We start from the raw sequence: 16,150 nt of genomic DNA, 5'->3' as shown, positions 1-16,150 counted from the left end.
CAGGCATGAAGAAGCAAAGGCCGGAAGTTACCCGTGGTGTTGCAAGCCATGTAGATTTGGTTTAATCCCTTGAAATACAAATAGGGTTTAAAATCCCAGCTAAGACAGTCACTAAACTAAATGAACCTATTTTAAAGTTTCAAGGGAAAGCAACAAGAATGCAATTTGGGAAAATAATGACAGTCAACGTCGTCATACTCCAGTGCCTTCTTCCTCCGTGATGTTACCGTCCAACCCAGAGCAACATGTCGCTGCATAACCGTTTGAAAATCAAACTCAGACTTTAAAAATATCACTATCTGTTTATTTTTGTTCCTCAAAGGAAAAATGTAAAATAAAAATCAATTTTACCTGTATTTTTCTGTGTTCTCTATTATACAGAATCCTAGAACCGGAGGCCTGGCTGAGACCCTGACAGGCTATTTTGTTTATTCTTCGGCATTAGGCAGGCCCACGCTTAATCCTTCCTTGATAGGAAAATCTCTTTCGTTTCTAAAGACTTTCAGAGGAGATTTCTTATACTCTCTCTAACCCACTAAGGTAGTTAATAACTTTTCTTATTATCTAGCCTAAATCCTTCACACTATGCTTAAGACTCATTTTTTTCTTGTCTAACTATTCACTAGAGGCAAGGGGAAAAATTTATCACTCTCTTTCATATAAGAAATACTCATATACTGATAATAATTATAGAGTCGGCTCTGCGATCTCATAATGAAAGAGTCCAAATGTATTATGGTTCTCTGCTAAATGTTCTGCCACGTCACCTACCTTCCTTTATCTACAAACCTCAAAAATGGGAGCTGACCCCTGTTAAGGATTTAATTACCTGGTACCGAAGTCCTTGGTACTTCTTGTTACATGTTCGACATCTGTCTGGGGCCATATCTCAGGAATATAGGATGACATAAATCAGACTAGGCTTCCCTGACTCCTGCAAATAATGTTATGAAGATAATCCAGTTGGAAGGAGTATTGAGGGCAGCCATGAAATGTGAAAATAAGTCACAGAAAGGTTGTCTATATAGAAAAAGAAGACTAAAAGAAAATATATCACAATGCCAATAGCAGCTATCCCTGGATAATGGTAGCATTGTGTGCATGTGTGTTTTCTCTTTCATTATACTTTCCTATATTCTCCAAACCTCTTATTATGTATTAATTTTTAATGAGAAAAGAATAAATAGTGTGTGTGTGTGTGTGTGTGTGTGTGTGTGTGTGTGTGTTGGAAGGGGCAAGGAGGAGCTGCCATTGGGGTTATACAGGAGTGAGATGGTGGGTGACTAACCATCCCAATTTCCACACTGAAAGCCCTAAAGCGGAGAAGATCCCTCAGTCCCAAGCAAACATGGATGGTTGGTCACCAGAGAGGAAACCAGGTCTGGGGATGTTGCAGATGCTGCCCATGTGGGAGTAATACCGGAGCCACTATTCTTCCTACCAACTGGAAACCAATCACCTCTGCCTGATGAACTGCTCTGGATCCTTAAATTTGGAGGGCCAAACAACCACCCCCTCCCCCACTCCATGTAAAGGTAAGAGTAACTCTGTGTTGGAACCGTGTTTTCTTTTTCATCTATAGAGCCACTCTGCCAACTCAGGTCAAGGTAATAAAGCCATTTGATATCAAATCAGAACAGAAAAGTATAGACTTATTTGCTTTGCTTTCCCCAAAGTAGCAAGACCTCTTGCTACTCAGGTCTTAGGAACTCAGAAATGCCAGGAGCACACCTTTCGGAGCCAACTGAAAGACACAGATGTGGCTTCAGGACGGCACATTGACTCCAGTCCGTACCAGTTTCGACTCACGAGCCAGCTTTGAGTGAAACGGTGCAGGAGAAACACAGTGCTGAGTCTCCACCCTGGTCAGAACCACCCTCCCCTCCATCAGGAGCCCACTGTCAGTCTCGTGGCCTAAGCTGTGGCGAAGCGTGTTTGTTTCCAAAATGGTTGTGGGATAATGTAGATCCCTAGGAGACGGTTCAACAGTTTTTAAGAGCAAGCTTTCAAGCGGGGCCCACGTAGCTCACAGCAAATCCACAGACAACTCTTAACCTCCAAGCCTCCATCTATCCCTCCTCATAGCAGTAATAATCGCGTTCTCTGCCTCAAAGATAATGCACGCAATATGCCTAGAACAGGGTGCAGCCTATCGTGAGCATATGCATGCATATATACACGCACCCATTTATGTACCAGCAGGAAGGGAATCTTCATTCCAGTCTTCCTTAACAAAACGTCAGCCTCAACCATTCATTAAATATTTACTGAAGGGTCACTAAGGGCCAGATTGGGCTAAATATCCAAATGCAAGATGAATAAGGTGTGGCCTCTGTCCTCAAGGAGTTTATAGTCCAGTTCAGGCCACAGATGGAAGCAGGTAACTTCAGCACCTCCCGGTCTGTGCTCTGAGAATTCTCCAAGTAACAAAGCATGTGGGTGGTGAGTGCTGAAAAGAGAAGCTTTCACAGAGGAGAGCTTTGTTAGCACCAAATCCTTCAAACGATATGTTTTTACATTTTTTTTTATTTTAAAAGTATACGACTTCACTGTTCAAAAATTAAAACCACACAGGCAAAAAGAGAAAAAATTAATTAAAAGCGTTTGGGACCCCAGTGCCAAGAGATAAACAACTTTTAAATGTATTCTTGGTGATACATACTATTTCGTGATCTGACTTTTTTCACTTAAAAATATAGCACGAGCATATTTCTATATCAAAACATATAAAAATAGGGGTGCCTGGGGAGCTCAGTGAGCTAAGCATCCGACTCTTGATTTTTGGTTTAAGTTCATGGGATCGAGCCCCGTGGACAGTGTGGACGGTGCAGAGCCTGCTTGGGGTTCTTTCTCTCCCTCTCTCTCTTCCTCTCCCCTTGCACTCTCTCTCCCTCTCAAAAATATATAAACAAATATTTTTTAAAACATATAAAGATAAAGTACAACTTTTAAAAAGGCTGCTTAGTACCCTACTATAAGTGCCTATGTCATTTTCTTTTTAGCCAACCCCTCTCATGATTTCCAAACAAGTTATCCTGGGTATTCTCATTCAATGGGAACTTGAAAATTTAAGAGGAGGAATGGCTTGATATAATTGTGAAGAAACAACCCGAGCAGCTTGGAAGCTGGATTTCAACAAAAAAGAATTCCAAGGGCACCAATATTCCAGCTGGAGTCGAAGAGGGCCTGAATTAAGGCTGCAGTGGGCAGACAGGGAAGGACCCAGCCTAGGGATCCATGAGTGTGAAGTCATAAGCTGACAGTGGGGGACTAAGGCAGGTGCTTTGATGGGGACCTTATCTCCCAGACGCTTATTAACCAATAGACTGAACCCAAGAACTGTGTGTTGGAAGGAAATGTGAATATTATTAATTTCTTTCGGGACACATTGAGGTCAAAGGGCATATGAAATGCTGGCGTGAGGATTATCAATCACCAAATTGATAGCTCCAGATTATATCCAGGATGGAGAACAGCTTTGGAAATTTCCAGCATGATGACCGCAGTGAGGTCTTGACATGGAGAAGATGATCCAGGAAAGCCGTGTTAGTGTGCAGGACCATAGGTGAGGACAGATGTGTGAGGAAGTCTATAAGAGGCGTCAGCCACAAAGTCTGAGAGGAGAGGTGTGCATGAGGAGAAGAGTCTCTGGAAAAGAGTCTTGGGGGAAGAAAGTCTTATTTCTGTGACAGTCCCGTGCTGCTGGATCACAGGGAAAATCCCCTGGGACTTGTTAGCTCTTCTGTGGACATGCCCTTCCCCTGGGGTGCAGCCATTTTCAATGACTTCGTAATAAATGTTAGGACCTTACCGAAGGCCCTCGGTGGTGTTTCAGGCTTAGCTATTTTGATTGAGCAGTAAAATACCCTAGAGGAGAATCTCTCAAACTCTGCTAGAACACACTCATAAAAAATGGGGGGGAAGACTTTTACAGTCACATAAATTTGAGAACACGAAGTAAGCATTTAAATGGGATTCTTCACTACAGGACTTCTCAGAGGCTTCAATATGCTCATGGTAATTGTGCTTCTCCCAGAAAGAAATGTGGTGGATGGCATCTTCCAAACTTCTGTAACCACAGAATTCTTTCCACATGGAACACGTCCTAACAACTCCCCGAGATCACCCGTGTTCCAAAAAGGCAGTGTAGGAAATGCCGACCAAGGGGAATGCCATGCAGATACCACACACAACCCCAAACTCAATTATGTGCAATAACAAAACTAAAGCAGCTAATTTACTTTGTGTGCAACAAAATGGGTCAAATACCACACGGGGGGGGGGGGGGGGGCGGTAAGCTTTAAAGGCAAGGAATCTCTTAGTGCCATATTTCATTAGCTCTGAGAGTCACGTTTCGTTTTACATGTTTACGTCTCCGAAATCCAAAATCGGGACGTGTCTCAGAGTCGGTGTCTGACCGTCTGTGTCTGTCCTGTGACAATCTTGACAGAGTTCTCATTGACCAAGCATCACCAAACATCAGCAACTTGGAGAAGAATTCTCGGGAAATGAGAAATGCACTTTTGTAAAAGAGCACGCAGTCAAGTGTTCGTGGGGGGGGGGGGGGGGGCGGGCCGGCGGGGGTACTAAATGGTCATCGTACCATGGTACTAAATGGTACTGACCTGGGAGTCAAAGCAGGCTTGTACTACTTAACAACAGAGCTGGCTAAAATATTCTGCAGCAATGGCTTTTAGTTATCTCATGGATTCTTTAAGAAACGATGCGTCGTCGGCATCTTCAAAGGCACAGATAATACCCGCAAACGTGGACGGCAATGACAATAAATGAGAAGTGACACAGGAGACCAGGACTCTGGAGGTGAAGAAGCTTTAGGGACACCTCAACCGACTTACTTCCCTTATATCTTCCTTTTTTTTCTGTCGACAAAAGAGTGACGGATGACAAAGTCCCATGTCTACGCTCCAAGGGCTCTGTGAGTATTAAAGAAATTCTAAGTGATGAGAGAGCATGGCATCATAGTTTAATGGGCAGTGATTTTTCCTTCTTAGTGGTATATAAAATAACAGGCCATTTAAAAGCAATTGTGACTTAGAATTAATGAAATGGATAACTGCCTTTTAATAAATTATTTTAGCCAATTCTTTCTCTCTAAAGCATTTTGCGTTTTATTCTTAAATGGCTAGACTTCCCAAGGAAATTCTACCTTTAGAGTGAAATTTTGAGACCTGGCCCCTGGTGATCTTACTTTTGAGGGTTTCAGAGGTGTCTGTCTCCTCTTCCTGGAAATCTCAAGCAGACCTCCTCTCTTTTATTAGGCTTCTGCCTCTGAGCCATCCTGGAGGACAAGGCTTTGTACTAGACCAATTCTCTGGAGACAGCCCAGCTTCCTCTTTGAAGTTTTTGTTTTCCTCTGCGATCCTCTTTTTACAGCTGGAGCCAGTGGCGATGTCATTCGGGCCCAGCTGATCTCAGTTAAACCCTGCGTGTGAAGCAGGGTGTAGGGGAGAGCTCTCACTGCGCCCCTCTTCATGGGAATCTCTGTGAAATGAAGGACTGGGATAAGACATTCTCTGGGCCCCTACAGCATTCTACGATTCACGTTGATTTCTCAGAAAGACCAAACGTATTGTTGACATGTCAATTTGCATTTTATACAAAACAAGCATCTTATATTTACAATTAACCGTTGTGCCTTGATAAGCAGATACGGTTCTGGACAAGTCTCATAGCGTAGTGCCAAAGGCGGAACATATTACAAATTAACATTGTTCAAACAGTCACGTTTACCAGCACCTCTCTGAGTTATTTGACTACTGTGCTTTAAAATTATGTTTGTTTTCTGAGGAGCCTGGGTGGCTCAGTCGGTTAAGCGTCCAGCTCTTGATTTCAGCTCAGGTCATGATCTCACGGTTCAGGAGATCGAGCCCCACATTGGGCTCTGTGTTGACTACATGGAGCCTCCTTGGGATTCTCTCTCTCTCCTTCTCTCTCTCTCTGCCCCTCTTCTGCTTGTGCACACACGCTTTCGCACTCCCTCACTCGCTCTCTCAATAAAATTAATAAATAATAAAATAAATAAAATAAAATAAAATAGAATTTTCTCTCACCTTGAAAGTAACCAGAGTGCTGGTTTGTAACAAGAATCAAGGGTCAGACACTTGCCCAACTGAGCCACCCAGGTGGCTAAAGATAATCATTTCTAAGTTGAGATGGGCAGTTATAATGAACTTAACTACTAATGTGATCTACAGTCACTAGCCTACAAGGCTGTAAGTTCAAGTTCACGTCCCTCTGGTTCACTATGGTGTCTGTAGCACAGAACACGGTGCAATTATGTAGCAAGTACTCAACGCCTATATACTGAATAAATCAATGAATGACTCAGCAGCACTGAGAAACAGGAAATGGGGGCAAAATGAATTCTTAAGTGCCAAACACATGTGTGCGTTGTAAACCACTACAAGCAAGTACAGATGATTTAGTGAGACTAATCTTCCTTCTAAATTTTCTTCACTCCAGGATATAGTCCAGAAACGTAGTAACAGCATGCGTTGTTATTGGTCTTAGGTAGACGAGTGACGGATATTGCAATTTGTGGGATTACTCGTGATATACCTGCACACTCATTTTCTTAACCACTAATTATACACCGGACAGCTTCAGTTGTAACAAAAAGGGAACCCTAATCTGTAGGGTCGAATTGGTCTTTTGGTTTTGGGTTTTTGTTTTTGTTTTTGTTCTTTAGTTTTTTGTTCTGAAGGTGAAGAAAACATTGGATGGAGAGATGGGCCTCTGAACACCAGAACTGACACTCTCTCTCTAAAAAAAAAAAAAAAAAAAAAAGTGGGGGGCACACCAGGGTGGCTCGGTTAAGCGTCCGACTTCGACTCAGGTCATGATCTCGCGGTTTGTGGGTTTGAGCCCCACATGGGGCTGTCTGCTGACATCATGGAGCCTGGATCTTCTGCCTTCCTCTCTCTCTGTCCCTCCCCTGCTCATGCTCTGTGTGTGTGTGTGTGTCTCTCTCTCTCAAATATAAGTAAACATTTAAAAATAATTAAAAATAAATAAATAAATAAATAAATAAATATAAAAATAAATTTAAAAAGTGTAAGTGGCTTCCCAAACTCTAATGAAAGATGTTCTTTGGTAGCAGAACGTTTACTCTGGGGAGGGAATCAGCTGAAGTCCTTGCGAGTTTTATCTGACAAGAACAGCTGAGCTCTCACGTTTGATACTGAGATGCACTCACAGAGCCTCTCCCCAGCCCCTGGAAGTTGGTCAGGAGACCAGAAGGCTGCTCTGAGGCACCTGTCCCCTGGAGAGCAGACGGGAAGGAGTCAGAGAGCAAAACGGCTCAGATCCTGCTGGGGGGGCGACAAATGGAGCGGGAAGGTGCCGGCACTGTTGAAGCACTCCGCAAGAAAAGAGGACGTTGCAGGTGATGAACCCAGTACCTTTCATTATTTGGGGACTCCAAGGCAAAACACCACTGGTGGGACGCATGGGGGTGCTCAGTCGGTTAAGCACCCAACTCTTGATTTCGACTCCGGTCATAATCTCCGGTTCATGAGATCCAGCCCCAGGTCAGGCTCTGCCCTGATAGTGTGGAGCCTGCTTGGGATTCTCTCTCTCTCTCTCTCTCTCTCTCTCTCTCTCTGGACCTCCCACCCCCCCTCTTGCTCTCTCTCTCTCTCTCTCTCTCAAAATAAATTAAAAAAAATCACACACACTAGCATTTTTTTCAGGGACTTGTTTATTCCCAGTTTTATATGTCTTGGAAAGGGAAGAACAAGCAAAAATTACTTAATATTGCAGGTGGACATTCATTTCCTTACTACCTTCCCTGACCAGTTTGATGAAATCCCGGAATTCTTATAAAAGTGATTGTTCTCCTGAAATTCATCCACTGAACTAATCTGGAAATTCTGTCAGAACAAGCTCCTTCTCATATGTCAGCATCTCTGTGTATTTCCATCCTCAAAAATAAAAATGTTGGTGTGTAGAAAAACAAAGAAAAGAAACCGAGGGCTGGTGAGTGGTGGAGAAGGCTATTCTGGTATTTTTCAAACGTGAAAAAAATTATTGGAATCCGGGAAAGTAGCATCTATCGCAACAACAGAAATGTGCACCTTAGGTCTATGCTATTTTGATTCTTTGCATTGCACCAAACACCAGCTATTAATAAGAACCACTCTCTAGAATTTTTTGTCAGGTTGCATGATTTAGCTGATAGTATATAACTAAATACTGTAGGGCTGAGTGATAAAATGTAATATGATGCTAATTACTCAAACCACCTCCATATATCAGAGAGGTACATATTGAATGCATGCATACTCAGGATCCTAAAAGCAGCGGCACAATTTTTAAAGTTATTTGGCGAAACCGGAGAGAGGCAGAAATAAAGCTTCATTTCATCCAACAACTGAGGCTAACAGTTTTCCCAAGGGAAAGAAAATGCAACTGCTGCATGGGTCACAAAAGTTTGGAATATCTACCTTCACCACGATCTTCCCATTCTTTCATGGAGGAAAGTCAGATAGGACGAGACACTGGCAAGGGGCGTGATTACATTATTCTCCATACATGTGCCGACTTTCCACTGTGCCTTCCTCTCTTCTGGATAATGTGGCCCAGACAGGTCGCACCCCATGTTATGCTGAGGGCTGGAGGGAAAGGCTTAACTGATGGCCGCAGACCTGGGCAACTGTCCTTTGTAAACTCATCTCTGGGACTTCCCCCACAGGAGACACGGGGTATGGCCAACTGAGGGAGAGGCTGGAACAGAACACATGCTGAGTGGAAACGCGGCATGCTTGTCTGTTTGAGCCTCGTCTCCATAGTAAAGATGAGGTAACGGTTCAAACTCCTCCCTGAGGAACCTAGGGTGCACACCAACCAGTCTGAGCTAGAATAAGTCAAACGGGAAGACCTTGCCAATTCCGAAGGGCCCGGGGTTTTCTAGACGTAGCATCAAGCGCTTGCCTCCTACAGAGTTTCGAAGAAATTGGTAGTCATGGGGCTAACATTAGTTCATCAAATTGGAAGCAGCAAAATCAAGAAACAAGTCAGAGAAGAAGTTGACAATATCCAGAGCTTAACTCTATCCCAGTGCAGAGATTTCTTTCTCCACTTCCAAAGAATCATAGCTATACCGTATATATATTATTACATATAGACTACATTTATATACATAGTATATACAATATAACATGTATATATTATATATATATATATAATATGTATATGCACAATGTAATTTGATAAGTTCTCCAAGTACACAAATAAATTATACCACCGAAATAAACCCTATCTGGGTGTACCCACCATGAGGAAAAGAATACTAATCCCTGATGAAACAGCATTCTTTGAGTCAGCAATAATCATTCTGTCGACCAAAGTGACAATAAAAGAAAAATAAAAGTCCAAACTGGCAATTATATTTATATATATTGTTATTATATATTAAATACATAATAATGCCTTTAGGTAGGCATGCCCAGAACAGCATGGGAAACCACCAGATATATGAATGGCAGCCACTTACCTCTCCTCTATGTTACTAGTTATACTTCAAGATAGATTTGGGACATTGCAGTTTATTGCATATTTAATATTACTATTAAATGTTTCCATGACTGAAAGACATTTTACATTAAAATATTTTTAAAAGTCATATTTCATTTTCAAACTGTCAGAACAAAACAAGCAAAATGATGGAATACTTCAAAGAAGATAAACTATAGCTCCCATTTCTAAAAGAGTCAGGATGGGAGCTCTACAAGAGGAACCAATTAATTTTTGGAGCAACCTAATTCAAAAAAAAATGCAACTACTGTAAAATGTGCAGTGATGTTTCTCTTCCATTTATTAAAGAGAAAGTCCTGTGAAATGAGATTTATACTCTTGAGCTATGAGTGAAGAAAGGGGGTGAGAGCAGAGGAATATCTGAGTCTACACCAACCATAATGATCCAGCCTGACCTCTGATATTAGATCAGTATGTGATCCTAAAAATGCTAAAATACACTGTGCTCATTTTTTAATGGAGGTATTTTTGAATGCCACATATTACAGCAGAAAAAGGGAAAATGAATGATGTTTTATACATATATATATATATATATATATACACACACACACACAGATATATACTTGGCTCTTAATGAAATATAAATGATTAAATTTACCTAATTTGTTTTTTGTTCTGTTTTCATGAATTTGATCACTTCTTGCAGCAATTAATTTACTTGCAAAACCTTCTCTTGTGATATTTTAATCCAAGCTCTTGTTGTGTGCAATGAACTCCTATTGAAATTCCAATAACAGATTGTAATTTTAAAATTGTATCAATACTCAAAACACAGGGAGTCCATCTCTGCCTTAAACGCATAGCCAGAGTAGCTGTGTGTGACTCCAGCAGGTAATTATACAGTCCACAGGACTTCTGGTTTCTGGTCCAGCATCTAAGGAGCCTGGAAGTTGTCACTCTTGATAACAAGTCAAAGAAGTGGGGTCACAGGGCAAACCACTGCTTCAAAAACTGGAAAGACAGACAGGAGGATACAGAGAATCACAATTACCAGAGCAGAAACCTTCACAGGAACAGGTCCCGGAGTAGGGAAACTCGAACTACAGTTGAAAAATTGCTGGAGGTTCGGTGTGGACAAGTCAGAGAGAGAAAAACTCCAGGGGGACTCAGTCAGAGGGGCGCCCCACACTTTTGTGAGTTTTACCTCCAGGAGATGGACCAGGTTCTTACGGTGACTATCAGAGAAAAAAAAAAAACCCTGTGCTTCTGGCTTGGGAGAAGGGGGAGGACTGATTTAGAAACATGCCAGAGCATTGTGTTCTTAACAAGAAGTTTTCTCTCTTTCTCTGTCCTCAAGAGAAACTATTTAAGGTGCCTAAAAGAGTGGAGTTTTATCAGAGCCTAACTGACCTGGGAGAAGGGAAATACCCAACTCCAGCCCACTCGAGGCATCACGTCCCACCTAAGGACATGGGGACACTGGATATCAACACACTGCTTCTAGTGTTTATATGGAAAGGCAAAAGATCCGAAATAGACAACACAATATTGAAGGAGAACAGAGTTGGAGGACTGACAAGACCTGACTTCAGACTCACTACATTAAAGCTACGGGTGATCAAGACAGGGTGGTATTGGTGAAAGAATAGACAAATAGATTAATGGAACAGAAGAGAAAGCCCGGAAATAGACCCATATAAAGAGAGTCCACTGATGTTTGACAAAGGAGGAAAGGCACTACATTGGAGCAAAGGTAGTCTTTTCAACAAATGGTGCTAGAAGAGCTTGGCATCCTTGTGCAAAATAATAATAATAATAATAATAACAATAAAATAAATCTAAACACAGACCTTACACTCCTCACAAAAATTACCTCAAAAGGAAACTCCTATAACATAGGAAAAAAGCATAAGTGACTTCGGCTTTTATGACAAGGACTTTTAAAAAATTTTTTTTTTCAACGTTTATTTATTTTTGGGACAAAGAGAGGCAGAGCATGAACGGGGGAGGGGCAGAGAGAGAGGGAGACACAGAATCGGAAACAGGCTCCAGGCTCTGAGCCATCAGCCCAGAGCCCGACGCGGGGCTCGAACTCACGGACCGCGAGATCGTGACCTGGCTGAAGTCGGACGCTTAACCGAGTGCGCCACCCAGGCGCCCCAAGGACTTTTTAAAGATAATACCGAAGACGGGATCTATGAAAGAAATAATTGATAAACTAAGCTGCATAAAATAAACACTTCTGCTCTGCAAAAACTCTGTTAAGAGAATGAGAAGACAAGCCACAGATTGGGATAAAATATTTACAAAAGACGTATCTAATAAGAGATTGGTATCCAGAATATACAAAGAGCTCTTAAAACTCAACAATAAGAAAATGAACAACTCAGTTCAAGAATGGTCAAAGGACCTGAAAAGATACTCACCAAAGAAGATAAACAGATGGCAATGAGGCGTATGAAAAACTGCTTAAAATATGTCATTGGGAAAATGCAGATTAAAACCACAACGAGATACCACCGTATACCCATTGGAGTGACAAAATCCTAACACCACAAAATGCTGGCGAGGGTACAGAGCAAGTAGAACTCTGGGTCATTGCTGATGGGAATGTCAAATGGTACAGCCACTTTAGAAGACAGTTTGGCAGTTTTTTTACAAATCTATAATATATTCTTGGTAAATATATACATGGTAAATATACTCTTACCATACAATCCAGCAATCACACTCCTCAATATTTACCCAGATGAGTTGAACACTTATGTCCACACAAAACCTGAAAGTGAATACTTATAGAAGCTTTATGAGTAGTTTCTAAAGCTTGGAAGTAACCAAAATGTTTTTCAGCAGGTGAATGAATAAACTGTGGCCCATCCAAACAATGGAATATTACTCAGCAGTAAAAGAAATGAGTTATCAAGCCATGAAAGGACATGGAAGAAACTTCCTAAGTTAAAGAAGTCAATCTGAAAAGATCACAACACTGTACGATTCCAATTATGTGACCTTCTGGAAAAGACAAAACTATGGAGACAGTAAACAGCTAAGTGGTTGCCAGGGGCTGAGGGGAGCTGGGGGGAAAGATAAACAGGCAAGACACGGAGAATTTTTAGGGAAGTAAAAACAGTGAATATCCTACTAGAACGATGGATACATTTCATTACACCTTTGTCATCACCTATAGAGTATATAACACCAAGGATGAACCGGAAGGCAAGCTATAGACTTTGGATGATAATGATGTGTCAACGTAGGTTCATCAATGGTAACAAATGTACCACTTGATAAACAGCTATTGATAGTGGAGGAGGCTGCCTGTATGTGGGGACAGGGAGTGTGGGAGGTCTCTGATCCGCTCAATTTTGTGACGAACCTAGAACACCTCCAAAAATAGTCTATTTTTTAAAAGTCCTGTTCTGACAAACGCATTGCTTTCTTAAAAATAAATAAATAAAAAGCCCATAGTGAGCCCTTTGCCCCTTTCTCTCTTCCACGGTTTAATAAATGCTTGTTAAGTATGTGATATTCCTTTCCTGGAGCCGCCTTAACTAAGTACCACGAGTTGGGGGGTGTAAACAACACATATTTATTGTCTCAGTTCTGGAAGCTAGAAAGCCACCGTCAGAGTATAGGTAAGAGTTGATTCCTTCTGAGGGCTCTGAGACTTTGTTCCACGCCTCCCACCTAGCTTCTGGAGTTCCTGATCTCTGTTTTGTGTTCACGTGGCTTTTGCCATATGTATGTATCCCTGCCTCCAAATTTCCCCTTGCTGTAAGGACACGAGTCATATTGGTTTAGGGGCCCATACTACCTACTCATCTGCAATGCCCCTATTTCCAAATACAGTCACATTCCAAGGTACTCGTCATGAGGACTTTCACATCGGGATCTGGGGGAGCCACAGTTCGGCCCACGGTACATGTCCCTGTACACAGCACCGCGTCAGGCTCTGTCGGGGATCCCAAATAGGATCAGGCTTCCTGCCCCGGAGAACGCGGCACGACGGACACACGAACATTAGCAATTGCACAGGTATCACAGCAAAGCCCGGGATTCAGGGCAAAACGAAAAGTTTTGCGGCTGCTCCTGCTGCTGCCAGTGGTGGTATGACTTTAAAGGAAGGCATTAGGGACCGCTTACAGGTTGGGCTGGACCACTTATGGGTGGGGAGCTGAAGGGAAAGTCTCATAGAAGCAGCCAGGATTCAGGATTAAGCAGGGAAAGTTCTGATGTCAGGAAGAGGGAAAAGGGTGAGAAGATTTCCGCTACAGCTCTTGGTAGGGCCTGTCCCTCCAGAGCCCGCGGGGAGCTGGATATCAGGCACAGTCGGGGGCTTCTCCGGGGCAGCAGTGAGCAGGTGACAAAGTCAGAAAGCCAGGGGGAGGGGGAGCCCAAACTGCAAAGAACCTGGAATGAGTGTGGGCTCTGGGGGCAGCGGGACCACTGAGGTTTGGGAAGTGATTTGAGAAAGGTGTTCCTGGCAGAAGTGTGGGCTTCCCAGGAGAGGAAAGTCATTCACTCCGTAAACAGGTCTGGAGCACACAGTCTCTGCACGAGAGGAGCGAACAGAGAACAAGCATCCTTCCTGAAGCAAAAGATCACACGCGACGAAAACGCCCATTTGCACGGAGGTAAGGCTGGTACCTGCCTGAGGTTGTTCTGTCAGCACGCTGGTCAGCGGGCCCGCTTTGATCCGGTTGTGTTTTTGTTTCCCTGAGAGCCACGTGCTGGAGTTTTCTGCGTGAAGAACCCTTGCAACCCGCGCACCTCCTCACTTCTCAGCCCATTGCACCTGTCACACTCAGCGGGCCACAAAGGCAGCACTAATACACCCAAACTCACGCTCCAGAGAGGGACCGGGTGGCAAGAAACGGCAGCTCTGTGCGAATCATGACCGCGTCCCCACTCATCAGAGAGGCAGGCTCTCAGGCAGGAAAACCAAACGTAATTAAGTAAAACTGTATTACTCAAATTCGCAATTACATAAATCAGTGATCTTTCCCTCAATACGATACCGTCCGCTGTAGAACACCTAGATTTATAGGTGTTCGGATTGATTGAGTCAGCTATCATCCGTGTTACATCAGCAGGTTCTGTATCACTTGGTGTCAGCAAAAAAAAAAAAAAAAAAAAAAAAAAAAAAAGACAGTGACTTTTACATTCAAGATGAAATCACATTGTATTTTCAAAGCACATGTTATCTCAAAAAATTATGCTTAGGCAGGATTTTTCACATAAATAATTCTCTACTGGGCAATCTATCAGAGGCTGTTTTTTTCTTTCTCCATCTTTTTTTAAAGTTGGCTTAGTATGTTTTAAAAAAAAAGACAAATAAAAGGATAAACCTTGAAAGCTCATCTCTAATAGCACGCTTGGTAAAAAAAAAAAAAATAGCTGAGAACTTTTTTCAGAAATATAATATTCTTTCTTTTTTTATTTTTTGAAACGTTTATTTATTTATTTTTGAGAGAGAGAGAGAGATAGCACGAGTGGGAGAGGGGCAGACAGAGAGGGAGAGAGAGAGAATCCCAAGCAGACTCTGCACTCTCAGCACAGAGCCCGATGTGGGGCTCGAACTCATGAACCATGAGAGCCTGACCTGAGCCGAAATCAGGAGTTGGACACTTAACCAATGAGCCACCCAGATGCCCCACTTTTTTGTTTTTAAATGAAAACATGTCTGCACAAAGATTGGCACATGAATGTTTATTTTTTTGTTTGTTTTTAAGGTTTATTTTTGAGAGAGAGAGAAATTGCAACAGCAGGGGAGGGGCACAGAGAGAAGGAGAGAGAGAATCCCAGGCGGGCTCCATACTGCCAACACGGAGTCTGACGTGGGGCCGGAACCCACGAACCACAAGATCATGACCCGAGCCGAAATCGAGAGTTGGGCACTTACCCGACTGAGACACCCAGACACCCCCTTTCTTAAATAATTATACCTCATCATCCGGGTTCTTGACTCAACAGAGAAATTTTCACCTTCACCTTTTCTTATTTTGCATTAGCTATGGTTGTATATGTGAATTTGTGTTTGCGGAGTGCTACAAACTATCCGTGAACTGAATCACCCTTTCGTTTCCTCTTGACATTTTTGGAGATTTGGGGTTAATAGAGATCTTCATCGGTGCAGAGTTTAACTACGTTAAAAAATAAAACGCATCACCTTTGTTTCGGTGTACTTATCAAAGCAATATGAGAGCGCTACAGAAAAGTTACACAATAGAAAACCTCCTATTGATTTCTACCCTCTAACACGCTTAACTCGATTTAAAAAACTTCTTTCCAGGATTTCCCCACATGTAAACACTTTATTGTAATTACGGTAATTATAAAATTTGGCATCCAGCTTTTTTTCCAAGTCATGAGAGATTGAGCGGCAGTGTTCATTCTCCCTAATGCTTGGCCAAAGTCAAACGGAGAGAATGGAAGCCTTGGCCTTTGAGCGTGAAGCATGGTGGCTTCAGCATCTCCTTGGGGAGAAAGCTGCCTGGTCAGACCAAGAGGAGCGCAGCGGAATGGAAAATCAACCCTGAAAGAGCAGCATGGGGCCAGACTGGGGAATGGGGGGAAAGAACAGAGAGGGGGTGTATGCTGGTCGCAATAAGACACGCGAAGCCACTGTTATGGCCAAGAGGATGCGCTGAAG

At 42.6% G+C, this 16,150-nt stretch overlaps 2 long non-coding RNA genes across 2 annotated transcripts in view; both read right to left on the bottom strand.

The window, feature by feature from the left end:
- Positions 1–16,150, bottom strand: part of LOC121013268 (uncharacterized) — a 113,659-nt gene that overhangs the window by 18,293 nt on the left and 79,216 nt on the right. The gene's annotated exons all lie outside the window — the stretch shown is intronic.
- Positions 1,972–14,552, bottom strand: LOC121013270 (uncharacterized). Its single transcript, XR_005782611.1, has 3 exons — positions 14,146–14,552; positions 5,210–5,502; positions 1,972–2,449 (listed from the first exon to the last, which is right to left on the bottom strand). It is a non-coding gene; the product is annotated as an uncharacterized LOC121013270 (long non-coding RNA).

The sequence above is a fragment of the Herpailurus yagouaroundi genome, unplaced genomic scaffold (assembly GCF_014898765.1).
Source record: "Herpailurus yagouaroundi ecotype Mexico unplaced genomic scaffold, PumYag 198, whole genome shotgun sequence".
NCBI lineage: Eukaryota > Metazoa > Chordata > Mammalia > Carnivora > Felidae > Herpailurus > Herpailurus yagouaroundi.
The sequence above is the reverse complement of the archived record's forward strand: the minus strand, read 5'-3'. Positions and strand labels throughout refer to the sequence as shown.